The following is a 26,393-nucleotide window of genomic DNA, read 5'->3' on the forward strand; positions in this document are numbered from 1 at the left end:
CTAATTTCTACACTTATTAGAATACTTTAGGATATTAAATTTAATCTGTAAATGCGAAGATTGATGCAATTGGCATTAATTGATTTATTTTTTTGTTGCAACTTGCAATTGACTTAGAAATATATAGAGCTTGTTTCTTGTTATATGCTTATGGGAACTTCATTGAAAACACATCCATTTAAAATTACTTTTTAATGTTAGAAATAAACAAATTTTAAGCGGCAGTACTAGTTATTATAGTTAGGCCAAAAAAATAATTTATAAGATTAATTCAAATTAAAACTAGTAAATTTATCACCTATAATTTATTATGAAAATATTATATTCGCCCTAATTTAACATTTATCCCACTCGCGTACAATACATCATGTATTAAAGTTTCCTGCTTTGTACTTTGTAGTGTGCCTTGTTCTGCCGAGTGGGAAAAAGTCCACGCGTTCACACTTCACAGAAGATAAACTGGGTCTTTCTCATTTTGTTGATATTATTAGTAGAAAAGATATGTGTGGCTGACTTGGAAGGAGTGATTATTGTATTTTTCTTTTGTTGGCAATAAAATTTTTATTCAAGCAAAAAAAAAAAAAGCAAAACTACTAATTAAAATTTTGTATTCAAGAAAGTTATCTAACATCTCAATATAGTTAATTAATTTAATATTTCTTAAGATGTTATATTTATTAACTAGTAATTAGATATAGATAAAAAAAATAATTGTAGACTGACTAATGGCCACCTATATTATATATAGATATATATATATATATATTTTTTTTTTTTCATAAAACTCATGCTACATCACCCCAAACTATGAATGACAAAACAAGTTGCATAAAAAACAGTGAATGGCAGTCAAAAAATAATGAATATGGACTGTGTCAAGGCTTACTAAGTTAAACAAGAGTAACTGATTTACTCCATTTTATCCAGATAAAACACCAGTTTTTTTCCTTGACTCTTACCACTACCAAGGGTAAAACAAACACAAAGTAAAGTTAATTTTCACCTATAAAAACAAGTAAAGTGTGAGGGAGATGGTTTTAACACAAATCTGAAGCGGAGCCAAACCTGAAAAAACGGAGGAAAAGGTCCAACATAGCTACAAAGAAGCTTAAAAAATAACTTCTTATGCTTAAAATGGAGATAGTGGAAAATTTTTCAGCAATAAGTACCCAAAAAAAGAGGTTTGAGAATTTTTGTGTTTATTTTCTGATTTTAGTTTTGTCTTGTTGAGAGAGAAAGGAGAATTGGTAATTTTTTGTGTGCGGAAAACTACGAATTCTACACTCTAAGGGGTTGTTTGGCATAGTTATTTAAACAACAATAACACTTTTAACACATATTTCTATAACACAAATACATATTTTCATAACACTGAAAACTAAATAACAATACTTAAACAAGATTACTAGACAGGCCCTAAGACTCCCACATAGAGAAAACTAACCGTCAATTATACATTAAATAAAAAGAATTTTTTTTTATGTTTTTTTTTTTTATAATAGTGATATTGTCACCAATAAGAAAAAAAAAATTATTCATTTATTTATCAGGAGGTACCCATCATATTCATTGCCAATTCATTTATTGGGTGATTGATAAAAGTTGCAGTAGGTTTAGCATTTTCGTTTTTTCTATCTATTGACTAGTGATTAATACTCTTATGTACATCTTTATTTATTAATACTTGGAGTTCTTTTTATATTTGGGTCAGGCTATTGCCTATCACTTGCCTAGCACTGTCTAGCACCTGCCTAGTAAATATATGACAAAAGATACCATCCATAAATAGACTCCCAATTTCCCGTAACCCAAAAGGAACACGCAAACTAGTATTGGTTTTCTCTCTTTCTTTAGAAAAACTTCCATTTTTTTCTTTGGTTTGGGTGAAAATTGAAAGCTAGCTAGCTAGCTAACTTGTTAATGGAGTCAAACCCGTAGGCTGATCAATGGGACCACAAGAACAGCAACCCAGACCAGATTACTGAGACCAAGAAGAGCCAAGGCGGTGCAAAGGCTACATATTCAACAAAGATTCGCAATGGCTTGGAGAAAACTAAAGAGGCCGCAGCAAACCACATGAAGAAATTAGTAGTTAAGGAAGCAACCGATGCGAGCCTTCGTTGGGTCAAAGACAAGTACCACAAGACAACTAAGAAGCATAAGAAGGAACCTCATAATTCATGAAACATCTCTCTCATAATATGTACGAGAAATAATGATGTCTTATAAGGCTGTCATATATAATAGTTGATGTATGTCTCCTTTCAATAATTGTCATCTTTTTTGTTCTCTTTTCTCTTTTCCTAGTTTTATGTAATAGAAACTCATTGTTGTTGTATTCGGATTTGATTAGAGCTCTTTGCTTTTCTTTTCTTTTTTTCGGATATTGAGATGGGTAAAAAAAAAAAAAAAAGAACGAATATAATCTTAGCAGGAAGCCAATAAAGCATCATAAACGATCTGTAGGAGATCTATTAAAAAAAATCATGAAACCAAGATTGTACATATGTTTCTAATTTTTGTTTGGATTTTGCTAATATGTGCCCTAAGCGCATACAATAATTAATCATTTTTGAAAAAAAAATTTCTCGAGAATTGAAAAAGTATTAACAGTTTTTTCAATTCTCGAAAAAATGTATCCAAAAATAGATAGCTTAATGTGTGCTCTAAGGACACACATTAACCGGATCCTTTTTATTTTTCACCTCTTGATCTTTTCTTGTTTTGGGGAGTTGCAAATCAGGTGTTTTTTGTTTATGGAATTGTGTTGGACTCCGCAAGGTTTCTCAACTGGGGATGACTGGTTAACTTCAAAAAGTAGTTTTATTTTTCTCACATTCGGACACAAAAGTGTTTAGCCCCTAAAATTTTGATTTTAGTCATCACATTTAAATAAAATATAATAACTTTGTCACTCCATCCACCTACTACTAAATTTATTCTAGATCACTTAGATTTATATTCTATTTGGCATATATTTGAGAAAATATTTTGAATCGATGTTGACATATGTTTCTATCCAAAATAATGAAAATCATCTTAGATAGAAGTAATAGGAGTCATACTGATGAAGCATAAAATGTAACATATTTCAAGGAAAAAAAAAATTGAACTGACTTGACTTGACTTGACTTTTCTCTAATTCTAGGAAGGATAAAACTTGGAGAATCTTAGATTTTGTACATTAGATTCCTCAATTGAAATTTGAAATTAAATACATGATTGTTTTAAATTTAATTGTGCTTGACAAAGATAACAACTTTGTTTCCTATCAGAGATTGTTAATGGAACCAAGTGTTTAAACTTAATTAGGAACTTAATCTACAGTAACTAAGTTCTACCCTCTCAAGAATACTTTTAGTTTGTGAAATTTCCATTAAGATTAATGCAATTGACATCAATCAATTTATTTTGCTGTTGCAACTTGCAATTGACTTAGAAATACATAGAGCTTGTTTCTCGTTATATGTTTCTGGGAAATTCATTGAAAACACATCCGATTGAGGTTACTCTCAACATCATGTATTAAAGTTTCATGATTTGTATTTGCCAAGTGGTGGGAAACATTCCACGCATTCACTGTTCTTTCTCTCTAGTCTTAGTACAAGTCAAAAAGAAAGGTTCTTTTTTGGGATCCATCGAAGAAATTTACTCAGAACAAGTAAACTCATTTTTTGAATCTAAGTTACAAAAGATTATGTGTTTCTTGTCTATGGATCGGTACCAATTATGAGAAAACCAATCTCTATCAGATAGGTAATAAATTTGGGAAAAAACTACATTAGCCAAATTGCGCACACCCCTAAGTATGTGGTTGGCTAACTACATTTTCCAATGTCTTTTTTCTTTTTCATTCTTTTTTATGTGTTACTTTTTCATATTATAAGAGTATCCACAACAGATATGCCAAATGCCAAATATTTGGCACATTTGGCACACCAAACACCAAAAAACCCCCTTTATGAGATGTTCCAAATCTCATAATTTTTGCCACATGTGAACAGTACTATTCCATTTTTAAGCAGATGTGTCAAATGCCAAATATTTGGCACATTCGGCACACCAAACACCAAAAAATCTCTTTTATGAGATTTTCCAAATCTCATAATTTTTGCCATATGTGAACAGTACCGTTTCATTTTGGAACGGTACGAACAAAAATGCTAAAAAATAAAGTTTTTTATTCATTTCTCTCTCATCCTTTTTGACTTTCTCTCTTCTCTCTCTTTCTTGGTGTTTGGTGGGAGGAGTTAATATATTATTTTAATGTGTAGTAAATATTATTTTAATGTATAGAATTGAATGATAAAACATCTGATAAATGAGATGTTGTAAAATAATGTGGTAAAATAATAAAGTAGGCTTTTGGTGTGTTAAAATGACATTTTTTATAGAACATCTACTGTGGATGCTCTAATGCTTTCTCTTCTAAGTTATAATATAATAGAAATCCTGAAAGAAACAAACGGTAAGCTTCAATTCTTCTCTGGTCAAAGCTATAAACAAAAGAGACACTTGTAATTGGATTTAGTGCTCTCATGGAGCTTGAGCTCTCCCCTACTAATATGTAGGGTAAACCAATCCAAATAGTATATTGATTTCACTTTGAAGTCTTTTAAGGTCCCTTGTCTCTGTTTCTCAAAGTTGAATCCAAGCATGTTTATGTAGACATGGTATAAAAATGTTTCTGTATAGCTAGAAAGAAAAATCACTTTTCCTTCTGACTATTGACACTGTCATGTTCTCTCATTAGAGAAATCTGAATTCAAATCACTTCCTCCCCACCCTGTTGTAAGGCCCAAAAAAACAAACAAAAAAATCAATCCACAACAACCACTTTACAAAATTACAAACATTAACTAAGGTTTTCAGTCTAGTAACAGATATGTACAATTATTGAGCTTTTCATGTTAGTGAGTCTAACCCACATGTTCTAAGGACATTTGGATAGACATATTTGCAGCTATGTAAAAATGTCATACATGTTGTTAACGTGTAATAAGTTATGGGCTTTAGACCCATCTTGTTTATTTGTATAACACACATGTATTTCACACTCTGCCTCCTATATAAAGGCACTCATGTATATTTTATTACTAAAGAAATACAACACATTCATTCAGTATTCTAACATGGTATCAAAGCCATTGTCCTAACCTTTTCTTAGCAGTCTTGTCTTTATTGGTGTCACTCCATTCTCAATATCGCTTCTATCGCCACAGTAGCTGTCATGCCCCAAACCTGATACCCGGATTTGTGACCATGACCGGCATGCTAATATCAAGCCTAAACCTGATATTAACAAGAACCAACTTAACTTTTACAAATCTTTTACCAAAAGCTTCCCTTTTTCTTATCATTCTTGTTTCTTTACTTCTTGATATAATTTTTCACTTGATAGTCAAAGCATCTATATTGCACTCGAAATATAACATAATCCACCAATCATTTAATTTCCACACTTTCACATAATACATCTCTTAATACTTTGAGGTACATAACTTTCATTAGATCCTAAAATACACAATGCTACAAATCTGAACATCATATTGCTAATTTAGGATCTATACATATAAAACTAAACCAGCTCCTTCCAAAACTCGACTAAGGCTCCCTCTGCTCCAAAATAAAACCTACTAACTGAAAGAGTGGAAGGGGTGAGCTACACAGCTCAGTAAAGGTAAGATATATGAGAATTCAATAAGGATGCATGTAAATCAAATCATTTCATTCTATGAATATTCGAATAGGAGAACATCTTTTCATGCATAGTATTTTATACTATTCACAATAATAACTTATACGCTCTTCATAGAAAATAATTGTTCTCCTTTTTCTTATCAGGTCAATATTACCGAAACCTTTCGGATTAAACTTCTTTCATTTCCTACAAAGTTGCCATATATATATATGTTCCCATTACAAAATAGTTATTTTAACTTAAATCAGATAATTGGCAACTTTGTATTAAACTAGAAACATCTTGACTAATAAGAAAACTTTTCTGTATAAACTTCTTCTCATAAAATTCTATATCTTTCATGGTCATAAAACTTAACGTTTTATAAAAACAGATATCTGATAACTTTTAAACGTAAATTTGTACTTTCATCAGAAGTTGTATCTTTATAGTACAACAGAACTTCAGAAACTTTTATCTTTAATGAACATCTTTTCTTTTTTATCAGAAACTTCTTTTCATGAGAGCTTTTAACTTTTCATAATGCATTTAAACAAAATCATTCTCTCATGATTAATAACATATAGCTGTTCATAAATAACTTGTTGGTTAGTCCATATCTGATAAGTCTGTACAGAGAAGGCCTCATCACATTTGGGTGCCCCCATGTGTATGATATTGTCCCCTTTGGGAGGCCTGATGGCACATCCCCTCCAAGTTTTGTTCCTCCCCACCGTCCGTACACATTGGGGAGAAGGCTTTATTCAGATTAGAGTTACGGGCAAACCCATTTCCTCTACTTTAAATGGTCTAGAGTTACGGGCAGCCCCATTTCCTCTACTTTAAATGGTCAAACAGATAACATATTTCCATGGAAAGCCAATAATTAACCCCTACTGGCTGAGTTCAGATTACTAGAGGACATAACCCGAAAACATTTCATACTTTACATCATACTGAAATTTCTTATCTTGCATAACATTTCATAATAATAGCATTTCCATTCTTTTCTTTAAACATCATGTTCGTAGAATCAATAATAGCATCAATATGCTTAAATCATATACATAAGTTTTTCGAAAGCTCATGAACATATCTTTGTCAGAATAATGATTACATGCCATATCTCTAATCAAAAACATTTTAATGCATAATATATTTTAAAATAACCTCATGACTTACCAAATGCCCATATAACTTATCCCTTACCTGAAAGCAGAGGAACCGAGAGCCTAAAGTCGAAGGAGCTTAGACTTGGATACCGGTAACACCTAAACCAAATATCAAAGTTTATTACTATCCATAATTCCTTATCATAAACTTACATTCATCTCAAAGCCTATCTCTTTGAATCAAGGAAGTCCTAATCCTACCTCAAAGAGGTTCCCACAAATACAAAATACATTCATCAGACAACATGATGTACTAAATTATAGAGAAACCAATTCATAAAATTTACATATGATTCTAACATACCAAAGGATGAGCATATTAAATTATAGCTCAAAACATTCAACCTAACTTGAGAATTAAATCCACAAAGTTAGATGTAGAGTATGTTGTTCACTGCTCATTTCAGCAGCATATGCTCCATTTGTAAAATACAAACGGGCTGTCCAAACACATCAAATTGTCATGAAATTTTACAAAACTACTCCCCTGTATGTCCATTATAAACCATAAAAATTTCGGAGTCAAAGAATAAACCCATGATTTACTAAAAATCACGCAAAACAGCATACTCAAATCTATCCTGACAGAATTTCTTGCAACTTAAAAATTAAACCATTATTTTTATATTAATCCAAATGTACTGTGAGACCAATTCAATAACAACTACAAGTGTGTTAGGTTTCATAGGAATTATCCCTAGTATCCAAATTCACTATATGAAATTTAATACATAATTTATCATGCATAAACACAGAATCTGTCACAGTGACAGCTTTGTAACGTTTTATCGTAAATTCACAAACAATTATCAAACAATGGTATTTTCATATGAGGATTTTTATAAACTCATTAGACATGTTATAAAACACTTAAATACATTCATTTAACCATTTAGAGCAAAATACACAACCAAAAATCCCAACAGCAGCATCAACAATACTCATCCTAACTTTTTCTTACTTCCTTAATCCTATAAAATCATTAATTAGTAAAAACCCTAACCTACCTTCAACAAATCACCAACACAACTTCAAAGCTTCCTAAAACAGCATTGTGAGTGCTGGTCAGTCATTAAAGTTATTAAGGTCGAGTTAATTGAGCCCGTGGCCCATCCGAGGAGGCAAACCTGCCCGAGGAGGCCCATATCAGATTGGAGGGGCAACCAAACGAGGGGAAGAGTGAGTATCACGAAAGGAGAGTTCAGTATTCGTCCGAGGACAAAATCCTTCTCGGCAACGTGAGTCCGAGGATGATCAAGACGCCATCTGGCTACGAACATACCTCGGAGCTACATCACCACTCAAGGGGGGATAAGGGACTAAAGGTGAGAGAGAGCGGAGGCAAATAAATATCTATGGTAACAGCTGCCTCCGCATTAATTGCCTCTCAACCAACTCTCTGGTCGCATTAATGTGGAAGTGATGCCTGAACAGTGATGAAGCAGCCTTACAGCTACTAGAAGGAGGTTCTAGAAGGTGTTAGATGGGACAGAAAAAGATCCCCTGAACCCAACCAACACGTGTGTGGTGAAGATGGAATACAGAGGGTGGTATATAATATGAAAGAAGAACATGCAAAAAAGGGGATCGCAACATAGAGAATAACAAAGAGAAGACTCAGGAAGAAAACTTGAAAAACAAAAGAACTGTATCTATTTCAAAGAAAAACCAATTGTTATATCAGCTCCGATCCATCTATAAACGTGAGGTTGAATCTTTTTACTTCTAGAGAGGTTAATCTGGTTCTTGAACACCCACGCTCTACAAATTATATTGTTTGGTCCTTTTTACGTGCGAACCCAATATCATTTTGTGGTCGTTACTAATTGAGTCCTTACAATTGGCGCCGTCTGTGGGAAGAGCTTGTATTAACTTAAAAGACTCCCGATGCAATGTTTATAATGGAGGAAGCAGGCCCACATCATTACGCAGCGGGACCGTATCAGGAGGATGCCAACCTGCACCAGGCAAAGTCAAGGGGCTCCCAGCATGGTGATCCCCATAGGAGTCCCGAACGGAGAGAGGGCCGTGAGGGGAGTGTACGCACAACTCGTACCACTAAGAGTAACTCTCGTGGGAAGAGTCACATCTCCCATGCCAAGCATGACGGGAATCTGCAACGTGAGGTTGCCGATTTGAAGAGAAAGTTGCGTCATGCCCGGCGGGAACGCTCCCCACCTTGCTCCGAACCATCATCCAAGGAGTCGGACGGAGCTAGTTATAGGCAGAGATCGAGAACTCTGCCAAGTGAGACTTTCTCCTATGAGGAGGAGCACCGCCATCGACGTAGGCACAGGAGTCCACCTAGCGGGGGCTTGCGTAACAATGCCATGAATAAAGCCTTGAGCCAAATTTCCAAATCACCCTTTACGAGGAATATAGACGATGCAGTTCTTCCTCGGTGATTCCATCAGCCTACGTTCTCCCTATATGATGGCCGGTCGGACCCGGTAGAACATGTAAGCTATTTAGCCAGAAAATGGCTATTTACTCCAGGAACGAGGCTTTGATATGCAAGGTCTTTCCATCAAGTTTAGGTCCGGTGGCGATGAGATGGTTCAACGGCTTAGGGGCCAATTCTATTGAATCTTTCAAAAAATTGACCCGGGCTTTTGTTGCTCGTTTTATTACATGCAGCAGGGTTCCTCGGCCTTTGGGATCTTTGCTGACTATGTCTATACGGGAGGGTGAGACTCTAAGGCTTATTTGGATAGGTACTGGGAAATGTTTAACGAAATAGAAGGAAAGAATGATGATGTGGCCATAACCATTTTCAAAGCTGGCCTCCCAACTGATCACGATTTAAGAAAATCCCTAATGGGTAAACCTGTTTCCAGTGTACACTAATTGATGGACATGATAGATAAGTACAGAAGGGTAGAAGAGGATCAACTTCAGGGAAAAGGGAAGGCCAAGGTGATCCCTCAGGAGAGGAGGGATTTCAGGTTGGACCGTTATAACAGTAATCGACCCTGGAAGGATTTTGTCGGGCAGTCGGGTTCGGCGGACACCCAGGTGGTTAATGCAATATTTCGAGAGCCAATGCAGCAGGTTTTGGAGAAGATAAAGAATGAACCATTTTTCAAATGGCCGAACAAGATGGCGGGAGAGCCTAGGAAACGCAACCCGAACTTATATTGCCATTATCATCAGGATCATGGGCACACGACGGAAAATTGCAAGAATTTATGGGACCACTTGGAACAGTTGGTCCGAGAAGGGAAATTAAAGCAACTCTTGCATCACTCCAGCGGTAGGGCAAGCCAAGCAGGTTTAGAGATGCGTGGGGATGCTTCTTCAAGACTTCCACTGGGTATGATTAACGTTATCTTTGCGGCCCCGGAGAGGACTGAATCTTGCCCTTCTAGGGTACTGTTGGTGTTCCGACCCTCGGCCGAGGAGCATTCCCAAGTATCGAAGAAAGCCAGGGTGGGTGTCCCCCTGATTTTGGGCTTTTCGGATGAGGACATGGTTGGAACCATATAGCCCCATGATGATGCTTTGGTGGTAACGCTGAGAATTAGCGGGTACGATGTCAGAAGGGTGATGGTAGATCAGGGTAGCGCTGTGGATATAATGTATCCAGACTTGTACAAGGGGCTAGGTTTGAAGCCATAGGATTTAACAACCTACAATTCCCCTCTAGTAAGTTTTGAGGGAAGGATGGTCGCTCCCAAAGGACTGATCAAGCTGCCTGTACAAGTAGGTACGGATGTGGTGGAAGTGGACTTTATTATCGTAGACGTTTTCTCTTCGTACACGGCTATTATGGGCAGACCTTGGCTACATACTCTTAAAGCGATCTCATTTACTTTGCATCAGAAAGTGAAGTATCCATCTGAAAGCCAAGTGTTGGAAATAGTAGGAAGCTAGGCGGCTGCTCGGCAATGCCTAGTAGCGGCTATACAGCATTGGCCAGAGGCAGAAACCTCGGCTACAGCTGATAATGAATTATAGCAATTAAAGCCCCCAACACTATGCTTGGATTTACCAGTCGATGAGGTAGAGTGTGAAGATTTGGAGAGGGTAACTGTTGCTGGTGATCCGGAAAAATTCTTCCAAGTTAGGGCTAAATTGCCTTTGCAAGAGAAGGAAAGGTTGCTTGAATTCCTCCGAGCAAATGTAGACGTGTTTGCATGGGACCCATATGAAGCCCCGGGTGTGGACCTGGATTTCATTTGTCATCGACTCAATGTGAATCCCGCCGTTATTCCCAGGAGACAGCCTCTTCGGCGACCATCGAAGGAGCATGCCGAGGCTGTTAGGAGTGAAGTGGCCAAGCTCAAACAGGCTGGGGCTATCAAGGAAGTTTTTTATCCTCAATAGTTGGCCAATACGGTAGTGGTAAAAAAGAAGACTGGAAAGTGGCGGGTGTGCGTGGACTTCACGGACCTCAATAAGGCTTGCCCCAAAGATCCATTTCCCATGCCGAAGATAGACCAGTTGGTGGATGCAACCGTAGGTCATCCTAGGATGAGTTTCTTGGATGCCTTCCAAGGATATCACCAAATACCGCTAGCCATGGATGATCAGGAAAAAACTGCTTTTGTCACCCCAATTGGGAACTATCATTACAAGGTGATGCCTTTCGGCTTGAAAAACGTCGGATCTACCTACCAACGCATGATGACGAAAATGTTTGAACCACAACTAGGTAGAAGTATTGAAGTTTATATCGACGACATGGTTGTGAAGAGTAAAGTGGTGTCCGAGTATATAGAAGATCTCACGAGTATTTTTGGGATATTAAGAAAACACAAGTTACGCTTGAATGCTTCAAAATGCTCCTTTGTTGTGGGTTCTGGGAAGTTCTTGAGGTACATGGTGACCCATAGAGGAATTGAAGTTAACCCAGATCAGATTAAGGCCATTAACGAATTACAAGCACCTCGGAATCCAAAAGAAGTGCAGAAACTGATTGGAATGACTGCTGCTTTGAACCGATTCATCTCCAGGTCGGCCGAGAGGTGTCGTCCTTTTTTCCGTCTATTGCATAAGTGGCAAGGATTTGAATGGACCGAGGAGTGTGCTGTAGCGTTCCAACAGTTGAAAGAATACTTGTCCAAGCCGCCTATCATGTCTAGTCCTGAAGTGGATGAGGTATTGTTTGCTTATCTGGCGGTTGCCCCTCATGCAGTTAGTTTCGTCTTGATACGAGAAGACAATGGCGTCCAAAGGCCAGTTTACTATGCAAGTAAATCCCTCCATGAGGCCGAGGTGAGATACTTGTCATTAGAAAAGGCCATCTTGGCGGTGGTCCATGCAACGCGCAAACTTCCGCATTACTTTTAGGCCCATACCGTGGTTATCTTGACCCAACTACCTCTCAAGTCCATACTCAGAAGTGCAGACTACACCGGAAGAATTGCTAAGTGGGGCACGATTCTGGGTGCCTTCGATATCAAGTACATGCCTCGCACCTCTGTGAAAGGTCAAGTCCTTGCCGATTTGGTGGCCGAGTTCGCCGAATGCCTAGAAGAAGTTAATGTGAAGCAAGACCACATGGATGAAAAATCGGTTGGCCTAATATCCACACAAGGCGGGTCCTCTTGGAGGGTGTAGGTGGATGGGGCAGCAAACCAACGGGGAGCAGGATTGGGATTAGTATTGATATCTCCCGAGGAGGTCATCATCGAGAAGTAGTTAAGGTTAGGGTTCTCAGCTACTAACAACGAATCTGAATACGAAGCTTTGTTAATGGGAATGAGTATGGTCCAAAAAATGGGCAGAAAGGTAGTGGAATTATTCTCGGACTCGAGATTGGTAGTCGGCCAGGTGAGAGGAGAACTGGAGGCCCGGGATCCAAGGATGCAAGGGTATCTGTGCCGGGTTAGGTGTATGCAAACGAAGTTTAAGTCTTTCGACTTATTGCATATTCCCCAAGGTAAAAATACTCACGCTGATTCCTTGGCAACCCTTGCCACCTCCTCGGTACGGAATTTTCCTCGGGTGATCATAGTTGAAGACCTGTGTACCCCCACCTCACCAGAAAAGGATGTTTGCCAAGTCAATTAAACCAGTCTATCGCTGAACTGGATGGATCCCATATTGAAATTTCTTGAAAGTGACATATTGCCCGAAGAGAAGGTAGAAGCTGAGAAAATACGAAGGAAAGCTCCTCGGTACTGGTTATCTGAGGATAAAAAGTTATACAAACGGTCCTTCTTTGGGCCATACCTGCTCTGTGTGCCTCCTGAGACTGCAGAATCAATCTTAGAAGAATTGCACGAGGGCATTTGTGGAAGCCATACAGGGGGAAGGTCTCTATCATGCCGAGCCATCACACAAGGATATTGGTGGCCAAATATGCGGAAGGAAGCGCAGGAGTACGTTAGGAAATGTGATTAGTGCCAAAGATACGCTCCAAATATCCATCAACCAGGAGAAGTTCTTAACCCTCTCTCCAGCCCTTGGCCTTTTGCTCAATGGGGGCTGGACATTGTCGGCCCTTTTCCTAAAACCATAGGAAACAAGAAGTATCTGCTGGTCGGCACAAACTACTTCACTAAATGGGTCGAAGCTGAGCCCTTGGCGAACATCAGAGACATAGATGTGATGAAGTTTATTTGAAGGAACATTGTCACGCAATTCGGAACTCCACGCACTCTTGTCTCGGATAATGGACTCCAATTTGATAGCAATGCCTTTAGGCAATACTGTTCGGACCTGGGTATAAGAAACAGATATTCCACTCCGGCTTATCCTCAAGGGAATGGGCAGGCTGAAGCTGTTAACAAAGCAATAGTCAACGGGCTTAAGAAAAGGCTGGATGACGCAAAAGGAAAATGGGTGGAAGAATTGCCACATGTTCTCTGGACATATCGAACAACACCCCGACGTTCAACGGGGGAAACTCCCTTTTCCATGATCTATGGGGCCAAGGCCGTCATCCCCCTGGAAACTGGATTCCCAACGTTAAGGACCAGTACATTCTCTTCGGACAATAATGATGCGATGTTGGAGAAAAGTTTGGACCTGATCGAAGAGCAAAGGGAGAGCGCGATGGTTCAACTAGCTTACTACCAGCATAAACTCAAGCAAGGCTATGATAGTAATGTGAAGCTAAGGCCGTTAGCCGTAGGAGATCTGGTGCTAAGAAAAGTTCTGGGGACCACCAAGAATCCAAATTGGAGAAAACTGGGACCTAATTGGGAAGGGCCATATCGGATCACTTCTGTAGCAGGAATAGGAGCCTATTATCTGGAAGACCTAGATGAAAAAACTGTACTTCATCCTTGGAATGTAAATAATCTCAAGAGGTATTATTATTAATAAAAGTATTTCAATTTAAGTTTTTTCTTTTAATTTACGTTAGCCATACATCCTGTGTTCCTACATCCTATGATGTGTATTGAAATGTTAAACAAAAACTAAGTTATGTCAGGTCCTCGGATCACAAACTTGGTGGAAATTAACGTCCTATGATATATATTGAAATGTTAAACAGAAGTTAAGTTATGTTAGGTCCTCGGATCACAAACTTGGTGGAAATTAACGTCTTATAATGTATATTGTAATGTTAAACAGAAGCTAAGTTATGTCAGGTCCTCGGATCACAAACTTGGTGGAAATTAATGTCTTATGATGTATATTGAAATGTTAAACAGAAGCTAAGCTATGTCGAGTCCTCGGATCACAAACTTGGTGGAAATTAACGTCCTATGATGTATATTGAAATGTTAAACAGAAGCTAAGTTATGTCAGGTTCTCGGATCACAAATTTGGTGGAAATTAACACCCTATGATGTGTATTGAAGTGTTGAACAGTAACTAAGTTATGACAGGTCCTCTGATCACAAACTTAGTGGGAATTAACGCCCTATAACACTTATCGGAGTATTAAAGAGGAATCTATGAACTTCATTTAATGTACAATTGAGGTACTGAAGGCATAATTTTATTTAGTTTTTGAACTTTTGTAAAGAGCTGTAATTGATTGGAAGGAATACGTGCGTATCTAAAACGTCTCCCTAAGACCCCGTTGTATTAATGCATATCATCTATTTTTAATTGCCAATTGACGATGTGTATAAGTAGAATTGCCCCATGCAAACAAAAGATAGTTGAAATGAACCCATCCGAATTACAATAACACAGTGAACGAGTACCGAAATAACATAAAGCAGCAAGAGCGGTAAGAAAATGAGCATAAGACCCTTACTAAAATTCTAATTAGACTACAAAACAAGTCCTACTTTTTCGATTTCAATTGGATCTTCAGGTTCTGGCTGGCAGATTTGTCTACCTCTGAAGTGGTGATTCCCTCTTTGTCCTTAGTAACGCCCCCAGTTGGCAAGACTATGGAGGCCAAATCCTGTTGAAAACTTTGGGAGGCCGTCTTTACCTCCGAAGCAGTGGCAGTCTTGTCCGAGGAAGGTCCTGGAGGGGCAATCCCCCCTTTTGCTGATTCTGGTTGGCCAGGGAGAGGAAAACTGTGAGGCAAAACCTCTTCTTTGGGGTTAATGACTGACGGAGGAGCATCAGTCTGAAGGGGTAGAAGAGCTGAGGGGCGGATCGCCTCAGGATAGAATATGTTCTCTAGCTTACGTAACTCAGATGAAGCCTCCATCCCAGCACGGTTAAGGGCCTCATCCCAAGTTTTTGTGCATTAGATACGGCACACCCCCGGAACCTCGGCTTTCAAAACCTCCTCAGTTTCAGCTATGCCATCCTCATAACCTCTCTGCTCAGCTTCATTCATTGCCCTTTCGGCCTCGATTTTTGCTTTCTCGACTTCCTCCCTGGACTTTCAAGTCGCTCCCTTAACTTTTGGTTTTCCTCCGAGTGCTTCTTTAGAACTAGGACTTGTTCCTGAGCCTTCTTCAGTTTGGCATTCGCCTCACGCAAGTGGTTCCCTTGGTCCTCGGCCTGCTTTTGATAGCCTTCTAGGGCTGATTCGGCGCTTTTGCGAGCTTGCTCCTCAGCAAGTAACTTTTTCTTCACATCAGCTAAGTCCTGCTCAAATTTGGACAAGGTTTGCGCAGCTGTTACCCGTCTCCTCCTTTCATCATCTAGCTAATCAGAGCAGATATTGAGCATCTCATCTAACTTGAAAGTATTTTGGATAATTTGCAGGAAAGAGGTTGCCACTATAGTGAGTGAAAAGTATATATTGGTGAGTAATGATCGTAAAAGGAAAGAAGAAAAGAGTTAGTTTCTTACCATGCCCAAGTATCTTTTATTGTCAAGGATGAGTTTATTCTTCCTCACATTCTTTATTTCGGCCATATCTTTTGGGAGTAATAAGGCCTCCTCTATGGCCGAGGCTACGTGACACCCTATGCCGCCGTTGAAGTCCCTTATAGATGCATCCTCTCGCAGGGGCTCCCCGCCGTGCATAGGTACTGGCAGCCATGCTTGTGGCTCAGAAAGTTGGGAATCAGACCTTTCCTGACCCCGCAGAGTTTGGTGTCTGGTTTTTTGCTGCTTTGCAGCTCGTTGGGCATCCTCCTCGTGAGTAGAACGAGACTTGTCAATGTCTGCCACCTCTTTGCTCTTCTGTTCCCTGTGCCTTTTTAGCTCGGTGGCATCAGGATGGGATGGCTGAGGAGGTTGGCGAGAAGGCTGGCGAGGAGCGAGAGAAGGAGACCTAGTGGAAAGAGATGGAGCCTAGGGTTGTGTTGGTTTTGCTAGCGCACTCTTCCCGGGCTGACCTTCCATCAACTCCAGCAAGCTTCTTTGGGGTTTTCTCTGTATCCCCATCTCATTAGGATCTTCCCCGGAACTTATGGATTGATCAAAAATCCCAAAGTCGTCCGAGGAATCAGAGACCTCTACAACTTCTTCCTCGTCTTTTTCCTCTTCCTTTCTCTCTTTTACTTCCTCTTCTCGGGGGGGTAAGCTGGGATGAAGAGGCTCTTGCTGAGACTTTGGCCACGAAAAGAGGCTCGGTACGGGATGTATGTTGGGGAAGTGGAATACCTTCTGGGACTATGAACCCTATATAGGCAACACTGATACGGTGAAGCCGAGGATCGCAGGCTCTAATAACGTACTTCAGCGCCTGGAAAGCGTATGATAAGGGGGTGTAGCCAAGGATTAAATGTGCTGCCCGGAGTTGGCCGTCAGCTTCGTTCAGATATATCTCGGCTCTCAATACCTTATCCAAGCTCGCCTTATTGACCAACCTAAGGTTGGGCTTTGTGTAACATCTATCTGCAAAACCATTAAGTTGAAGCAAAGCGTTGTTAGAGGTAGGAATCCCGAGACAAAAAAAAAAAAAAAAAAAAGCGTATACATAAACCAAACATTATGAATCTCGGACTATGCCCCCACCTAGTACTCCTTCCACCATGGGGCATGGCAGACCATTGTGCCATTCCCTGGAGAAGATAAGGAAATCCTTCTTTAGGTTCTTGTTCGAAGTGGGAAGGCACTGAATCAGCCTCACCTCTGGATATCTCGACCTAAGATAATACCCCTGCCCTTTCAGGTGGTGGAGATTGTACACCCAGTTCACATTATGGTGGGTCAGTTTTAGGTCCATCCTTTCGTTCAAAGCATCTATGCTCCCCAGAACTCTAAACATATTTGGGGCACACTGGGTGGGGATAGCCTAAAGAAACTAAGATAGCTCCTAGTAATACTACCCATGGGGATGGTCATCCCGCCTTCTATGAAGGCAATCATGAGAATAACCACTTCCCCTGTTTACCTAGCATCGACCCATTCCCCTTGGGTTGCGTATCTCATACCCACCGTGGAGGGAATCCCGTACTTAGAGCGGAAATTTCTGATACCTTCCTCGGACTCAACTAGACACCGAAATGGACTTTTCTTTTTCCCCATTTTTCTAAAGAATTTAGTAAAGAAATTAACGAATTTAAGATAAAAGTGGTAAAGATTTTGAGAAGACTTACAGGTTTAAAAGAGGGACCTCGGACAAGATGTGATTATTTGTAGGCGCCAGGGAAATGATGAGAAAGAAGAAAGGCAGGTTCAGTGTATGAGCTCTGGAATTGTGTGGTCACCAAAGGTTAGAAAGAGAATTGATTTGAGAACGCCTTTATAGTCATGTAAAAATTATGAGCGGCAAAAGTCCCGCTCATGAAACGAGATAGGCCATCTACCGTTCGATTCGCATCTCACCATCGAACGTGGGGGACAAGGGCGTCGCCAAAATTTAATGCTGCCAAAATCAAGATACTGAAGCGCCAGAAGCATGCCTAAAAACATGACTGGATATGGGCTTATGACGTCAAAATCCATCTTTTCTCCCGAGGAGTCAACAAGCAAGATTTTGAGGGGCTATTGTAAGGCTGGTCAGTCACTAAAGTTATTAAGGTCGAGTTAATTGGGCCCGTGGCCCATCCGAGGAGGCAAACCTGCCCGAGAAGGCCCATATCAGATTGGAGGGGCAACCAAACGAGGGGAAGAGTGAGTATCACGAAAGGAGAGTTCAATATTCGTCCGAGAACAAAATCCTTCTCGGCAACGTGAGTCCGAGGACGATCAAGACGCCATCTGGCTACGAACATACCTCGGAGTTACGTCACCACTCAAGGGGGGATAAGGGACTAAAGGTGAGAGAGAGCGGAGGCAAACAAATATCTATGATAACAGCTACCTCCGCATTAATTGCCTTTCAACCAACTCTCTGGCCGCATTAATGTGGAAGTAATGCCTGAACAGTGATGAAACAGCTTTACAGCTGCTGGAAGGAGGTTCCAAAAGGTGTTAGATGGGACAGAAAGAGATCCTCTGAACCCAACCTACACGTGTGTGGTGAAGATGGAATACAGAGGGTGGTATATAATATGAAAGAAGAACATGCAGAAAAGGGGATCGGAACATAGAGAATAACAAAGAGAAGACTCAGGAAGAAAACTTGAAAAAAAAAAGAACTGTATCTATTTCAAAGAAAAACCAATTGTTATATTAGCTCCGATCCCTCTATAAACGTGAGGTTGAATCTTTTTACTTCTAGAGAGGTTAATCTGGTTCTTGAACACCCATGCTCTACAAATTATATTGTTTGATCCTTTTTACGTGCGAACCCAATATCATTTTGTGGTCGTTACTAATTGAGTCCTTACAAGCATATATATATATATATATATATAAACTTACAAATACCATTACTAAAATTATTTAAAGGAAAACATGGATTCTAAGAGGAGAGTAGCTAGAACCTTTACCAAGTTTATGTTTCTTGTGGGGAAAAATAGACATAGAACCACTCATGAAAGAATGGTAGAGAGCTTGAGAGAGTTTTCTGGTTCCTTTGAAAGAATATGAAGAAGAAATGAGATGAAACTTCATCTTTCTTTTGAGGTGTTGACCGTGGGTTTTGAGAGAAAGAATCAAGAGAGCTTCCTAGCTCTTTCCTTAAGAGAAAAAAGAGTAAAGTAAGGTGCAAATTTCTGATTTGCATGGACCCGTGGGAAATGGGAGCAAAAGAGTTTCTTGAGTCTTATTTCTTTGAGAAAGTCAAAGAAGAAAATGAAGTGTTTCCGTGTAAGTACAAGGAAAGAACAAAGAAATAAGACAAAGAAAAGAAATAGGGAAAGAAGAATAAGAGATTAACCTCTTGGTGTAGTCAAGAAGTCAAGCAAAATATCTTGGGTGACATACGTATATTGCTAAGGAAAGAAAGGATGACTTACTTTTTCAACTTTCTTGCATTCACACTCACTTTTCTACAAAATAATATCACTTTGCATACACACACACACACACACACACACACACACATATATATATATATATATATATAATATCCTTACCATTATACACTTAATTAAACACCAACAATTATATATCTAATAACTTAAACCACTTAATATAATTTTGTACATACTTAGTATATATTTAAAATACCGATAACAATTCAGTTATGTATAATCTTTACAATTCTCATTCAATGGCATTATGAAATAATATGCTTATTAAATACTCTTATATTAATTATAAAAAGAAAGTGGCTTAAAATATTCATAATACTTAACCACTTAAACACATAGTTTAATTATAAAAATTGGGTCGGGGTGTTACAGTAGCCACCGCAGCCACTCACCATTGAACCTTCGACGTCTCTTAGCTGTCGTCCTTGGGTTCCGAACTTGCAACCGCTGCCGTTGAGGAGTCCCACACCACAAAGACCACTGCTCCCTTCATCACGGTCGTGAATCTTGTTCCGATTAAATTTTGCAGGTACCACTGTGATCATCATGCACCAATCTACTCATTTGTGGAAGTGTCATAACCAAAGGAGTCCTCATGCGCCGCCCAAGAAATCTGCGTTGAAAGTCACGCGCCGCCATGTGCCACTACACATCTCGACTGTATCTCCACACGTTTCCACTCGCCGCCTCTATAAGTCACACTTCTTCACGCGCTAAGACGCGCCCTCACGCACCTTCATGTGCCTAAACTTGCCTGCTGACATCATCCTACTACATCAGCCCTAATTGCGTCATTCGCTGATGTCATTCTACCACGTCACTTGCTGACTTCATTTGCTTGCGTCATCTGCTGACATCATCTCCAGGTTGACTTTGACTTCTTGCAATTGACTCTTCTCAACATTGACCGTTGACTTTTGAGGCAGGTTTGACCGTTGACTTTTTTTAGAGTTAACTTTTTGTAGTCTAAGTGCTTCTTATCCAATTTATCACGTAGATTTCATTTTTGCATATTTTGCTTCTAAATGAAGAATAAGGACATGTCTTCCTTTTATTGCAACAATTGTCACCGACAATCCAACAAACATTTTTGTAACCTTTGCAAACGTCTTTGTAACTTTTGCAAATGTCTTAGCCATTATATTAAGACTTGCTATTTATGCAACAAATTAGCTATTTCCATTTTTGTTGCTACTATTGCTAACACTGAGAGTATCCAACCAATGACTCTTATCTCCGCAAAGTCCAAGTCTTCTGGATCCACTATCACCATTTCCATAGTTGACCTTCAAAACATCATTGCTAATACCATTCGTATGATTGGTAATGCATCTTATTCCTCTTCTCTCTCAACTTTATCTGGTATGTCTCCTTCCTCTTAGCTTATGGATTCTGCTTGTTTCAACCACATGAGACCTCACTCATCCTTATTTTCTCAACATGAACCTGCACCACACCCTCTTAATATTCACATAGCTAATGGTCCCACAATGTTTGGTCATAATATAGGTTCTATCTTGACCTCTAACCTCTCAGTTCCCGGGGTATTTAATGTTCCTAACCTTTCTTACAATTTATTTTCTTTGGGACAATTAGCTGAGTTGATTATTTTGGGTGTATTGTGCAGGATCCAAGGACGGAACAGAAACTTGGGACCGGTTCCAGAGTTAGATGTATGTTTCTCGTGGACAACCTTCATCTTCCACTTGTTTCTATTGCTGCTGTAGCTGCTGCAGTTTCTTCTATTCCTTCCCTTGCTCTTTGGCATGCTTGACTTGGTCATGCATCTTCCTCTCAAGTACAACACTTGGCTTTTAGAGGTTTCTTAGGTTTAGTGTCCACAGAAAATTTTAATTGTGTTTCGTGTTAGTTAGGAAAACAACCAATTTTGCCTTTCAATACTAGTGAATCAATGTCCACTGATATCTTTGACCTAATTCATTCAGATGTTTGGGGACCTCCCTCTATCTCTACTATTCATGGATCTTGATATTTTATTGTCTTTGTTGATGATTATTCTTGCTATAACTGGATTTTTCATATGAAACATCGTTCTGAATTATTGCAAATATATTATGATTTTGCAAAAATGGTTGAAACTCAATTTTCCAAACGAATCAAAATTTTTCGATCTGGTAATGCTCTTGAATACACTCAATATGCTTTCCAAGCTGTTTTGCATTCCTATGGCACTATTCATCGGCTAACTTGTCCAGGTACCTCTCAATAAAATGGTAGAGCCGAATGAAAACTTCTTCATATTCTAAACACTGTTCGTGCTTTCCTTTTCTCTACCAAGTTCCCGCTCCTTTTTGAGGTGAAGCTACTCTTTATGTTGTTCATGCTATTAATCACATTCCTAGTCTTGTCATCCAAAATCAAACTCCATATGAGTGCCTTTTTGGGTCACCTCTAGACTATCACCACCTACGCTCCTTCGGTTCTACCTATTTCATTCTTCTTTAGCCATATAAGCATAACAAACTTGAGCCTAGGTCTAGACTTTGTTATTTTCTTAGCTATGGCGAAACTCAAAAAGGGTATAGGTGTTATGATCCTATCTCTCATCATCTTTGTATCTCCTGCAATGTTGTCTTTTGGGAACATCTCTCCTTTGTCGAGCTCTCTCACTTCTGCACCTCTCTCTCTACCTCCTCTGTCTTAGACCTTTTTCCAGAGGAACCAAATATTCCTTCTATAGTTGCTTCTAATTCTCCTATAGACTTCTATGTTCAACCACCAGATATTTTTTATGCCTCTTCTTGATCACCCTCTAATGAACAAGTGGAAGATGAACAGGTCGAAGACAAGCCACCAAACCCTAAGCTTGGATCCCCTGCTCCTGCACTACCTGAAGATCTTGCACAAGACATTCCACCTCGTCACTCAACTCGGGTTAGATCCATTCCTACACATTCACTTGACTATCATTGTTACACTACCCTTGCTACACTACACGAGCCTCACACCTATCGTGAGACCTCCACTGACCCTTTATGACAAATTGCAATGAAACAAGAACTTGATGTATTATCTAAAAAACATACTTAGGATTTGGTGACTCTCCCCCCTGGGAAATCTCTGATTGGATGTAAGTGGACCTACAAGATCAATACTCGCTCTGATGGTTCTATTGAATGGTATAAAGTTTGTCTTGTTGCAAAAGGTTTTACACAGGAGTAGTGGATTGATTATGAAGAGACCTTTACTCCGTTTGCTTGAATCTCATCTGTTCATGCCCTCTTAGCTGTTACCGCTGTCAATAAATGGGACATTTTTCAGATGGATGTCAAAAATGCCTTCTTTAATGGGAATTTAAGTGAAGAAGTTTATATGAAACCTCCTTTTGGTCTCTCTATTGAACCGAACAAGGTTTGTCACCTTTGACGTGTACTTTATAGCCTTAAACAAGCTTCACGAGCTTGGTTTGTCAAGTTCAGCTCTACCATCTCTCACTTGGGTTACATTACTAATCATTATGATTCTGCCTTATTTCTGACAAAGGCACTATTTTGCTTCTCCTATGTGTGGATGATATGATCATAACTAGTGTTAACCTCAGTGGCATTCAAGAACTCAAGAATTTTCTTAGTCAGCAATTTGAGATGAAAGATCTTAGACAACTCAGCTACTTCTTGGGTCTTGAAATCACTCATTCTACAGATGGACTTTATATTCCTCAAGCCAAGTATGTTTTTGAACTTTTGTTTTGAGCTGGACTCACTAATAGCAAGACTGTTGACACTCCAGTTGAACTTAATGTGCATCTGACTCCCTCAGGGGGGGGGGAACCATTGTTTAATCCCTCTCTTTACAAACTCTTGGTTGGCAACCTAATTTATCTCACTGTCACTCGTCTAGACATTTCCTATGCTCTTCACCAGGTGAGCCAGTATTTGTCTGCTCCATGATCAACTCACTATGCTACTGTTCTGTGCATTCTTCGATACCTAAATGGCACTCTCTCTTCCATGGCCTTTTCTACTCTGCTTAGTCTCCTCTTGTTCTCCGTGCATTCTCTGATATTGATTAGGCAGGAGATCCCACAAATCGTAGGTCCACCATTGGCTATTGTTTTCTTCTTGGTTCTAGTCTGATTTCTTAGCGAAGCAAGAAATAAACCCTTATGGCCTGCTTCAATACTGAAGTAGAATATCATGCCCTTACTGATACCACATCTGACTCCTTTGGCTACAATGGCTTCTTAAGGATTTAGGTGTGTCCACATTCTCTGTTATCCCTCTTTATTATGACAACCAGAGTGCCATTTATATTGCTCACAATGATGTCTTCCATGAACGGACTAAACACATCAAGATCGATTGTCATTTTATCCGTTATTATCTTGTCCATGGTGCTCTCAAGCTGTGCTCGGTCTTTTCTAAAGATCAACTTGCAAATATCTTCACCAAGTCACATCCTAAAGGATGCCTTCATGCTTTGGTTGACAACCTCAAGTTGGTCTCACACCCACCTTGAGTTTGAGGGGGGCTGTTAACGTGTAATAGGCTATGGACTTTAAGCCCACCTTGTTTACTTGTATTGCACACATAATTGTATTACACACTCTGTCTCCTATATAAAGGCACTCATGTATATTTTATTACTTGAGAAATACAATACATTCATTCGGTATTTCTAACACATGTATAAAAGCAACTTAAATGCATCTTCGAGGAACAACAATAATACAAATATGTATATTGAATTTCAACTTAGCATCGAATGGGCCTATCATAGATAGGAGGTAAGGTGGGATAGTTCTCATTCATGTAAAAGCAAGGTCCCCAGCATTCCTGATGGCATGAGAAATATAGAAATCCCATTTTGCTTAACCTACTCAATAGAATGAATGAAAGAAAAATCACATTTTATGCAACGAGGTTAAGAAGCACAAGATCTAAACAAACATCAGAGAACTCAAGCATACATATTCCAAATGGAGATAGTGACAAAAAAATTTATGCTTTAAATGGAGATAGTGACAAAATTTCCAACAATAAGTACCCAAAAAATGAGGCTTGAGAATTTTTGTTTTTACCGACTAAATTTAGTTCCATTTTGTTGAGAGAGAGAGAGAGAGAGAGAGAGAGAGAGAGAGAATAAGTGACTTTCTAGCTTTTGTGCATGGAAAACAACAAGTTCTACACTGAGAGAGAGAGAGAATAAGTGACTTTGTAGCTTTTGTGCATGGAAGACAACAAGTTCTACACTCTAAAACTCGCAGGTAGAGAAAATCAACTGTCAGTTACATATTAAAAAGAATTTTTTTACTATGTTTTTTTATAAGAGTATTATTTGTCACAAATCACAAAAAATAAAAATAAAAATCATTTATTAAGGGATACCCAATTATATTCATTACCAAATCATTTATTAGGTAGTTGATAAAAAGTTGTAATAATTTTAACATTTTCATTTTTTTTAATTAATTTTTTATCTATTGAATGATAGGGACTTAATTAATAGTTTTTAAGTGAAATATTAATGGATGCCTTAGGAGTATTGGTTTATAAATTACTTTGATGAACTTTTTTTGGGAAAATGATATTTCAATTAATTTTTTTAATAACTTTTTATATTTTCCATTAGAGTAATGTCAAAACTTTCTTAATATTGTTTATTAACCATGACCCTAAAAGCACCCATTATCATAACTCATAATTTAATACTCTTTTTTGGTTTCCCACGGTGTATCCTCAAATCTTTCAACCAGAAACTAATTACTGTTCACGATGGATGGACCCTAGTAAGGTAAATCGCTGGTTCAGGGGGGTTTTTTCAAAGTGCAGGTACCCGGACTCGAACTGGAGAGCACACCCAATGAAATCTGGGACAAACACTTTGAGACCAAGTGCCCAATCACATGGCCAACCCACCAGCTGGGTTCATAGTTTAATACCCTTAGAGCATTCACATCAGCTCGTCTAAAAGATTCCATCTATTTTACACCAAAAACCTACTTTTTCTATTTTACACTATCACTTTTACAAAACACCCATATCAATTCATCTATTCTATCACCCCTCTTATTTAAATAATCAATTTTCTTAATTATTTTATTATTTCTCTCACCTCACCCGTTTTTATATGCGCTCTCTCTCTCTCTATCATATTTTCTGATTTCTCTCTCTCTCTCTTCTATCTCTCCATACCCGGTCTCTCCCTCTTGGTCTATCTCTCTGTCTCATCTCTCTCCCTCTCGATCACAAACCAATCCACATCATCACAGCTCCGATCACCGATCCACAGCTCCGATCACCGATCCATAGCTCCGATCACAAGCATCGATCCACAGCAGCACCGATCCACAGCTGCACCGATCCATAGCTCCGAGCTCCGATCAAGACCCATACCCACGAGCTCCGACCAAGCGAGACCCACGAGTTCCGATCGTTCCGATAAGCACCGATTTGTCTCTTTTTTGTTTTTCCGTTTGGGTTTGTTTGTTTTTCCGTTTGGTTTTTTTTTTTTTTTTTAGCAAGTATATCTCCATGTTGGTTTTTCTGTGAGGATGTGTTTGTGTGCATCTGAGGAAAAGATTTTTTTTTTAGCAAGTATATTTCTGTGTTGATTTTTCTGTGAGGATGTGTTTGTGTGCATCTGAGGAAAAGAAGATGAGGAGTTGAGGTCGTTGTGCATGGAGAAGAGAGAGAAAAATTGGTGCGAACGGAAATTAATAAAAAACTAAATACACATGCTACAGTGCCCGTGTAAATTTACACGGGTACTGTAGCTCGATGAAAATTTTAGATGATTATGCATGATTTTAGATGGACTAATGTAGTGTGTTTTTTGCTTCAAAATGTGTAAAAATGGTCAAAATGTGTATTTTACACATTTATACACAATTATCCAAGAGTTGATGTGAATGCTCATACTAATAAAAATACTCCTGTTAGTAGGTAGTACTCTGCT

The sequence above is a fragment of the Quercus lobata genome, chromosome 3, assembly GCF_001633185.2.
Source record: "Quercus lobata isolate SW786 chromosome 3, ValleyOak3.0 Primary Assembly, whole genome shotgun sequence".
Taxonomy (NCBI): Eukaryota; Viridiplantae; Streptophyta; class Magnoliopsida; order Fagales; family Fagaceae; genus Quercus; species Quercus lobata.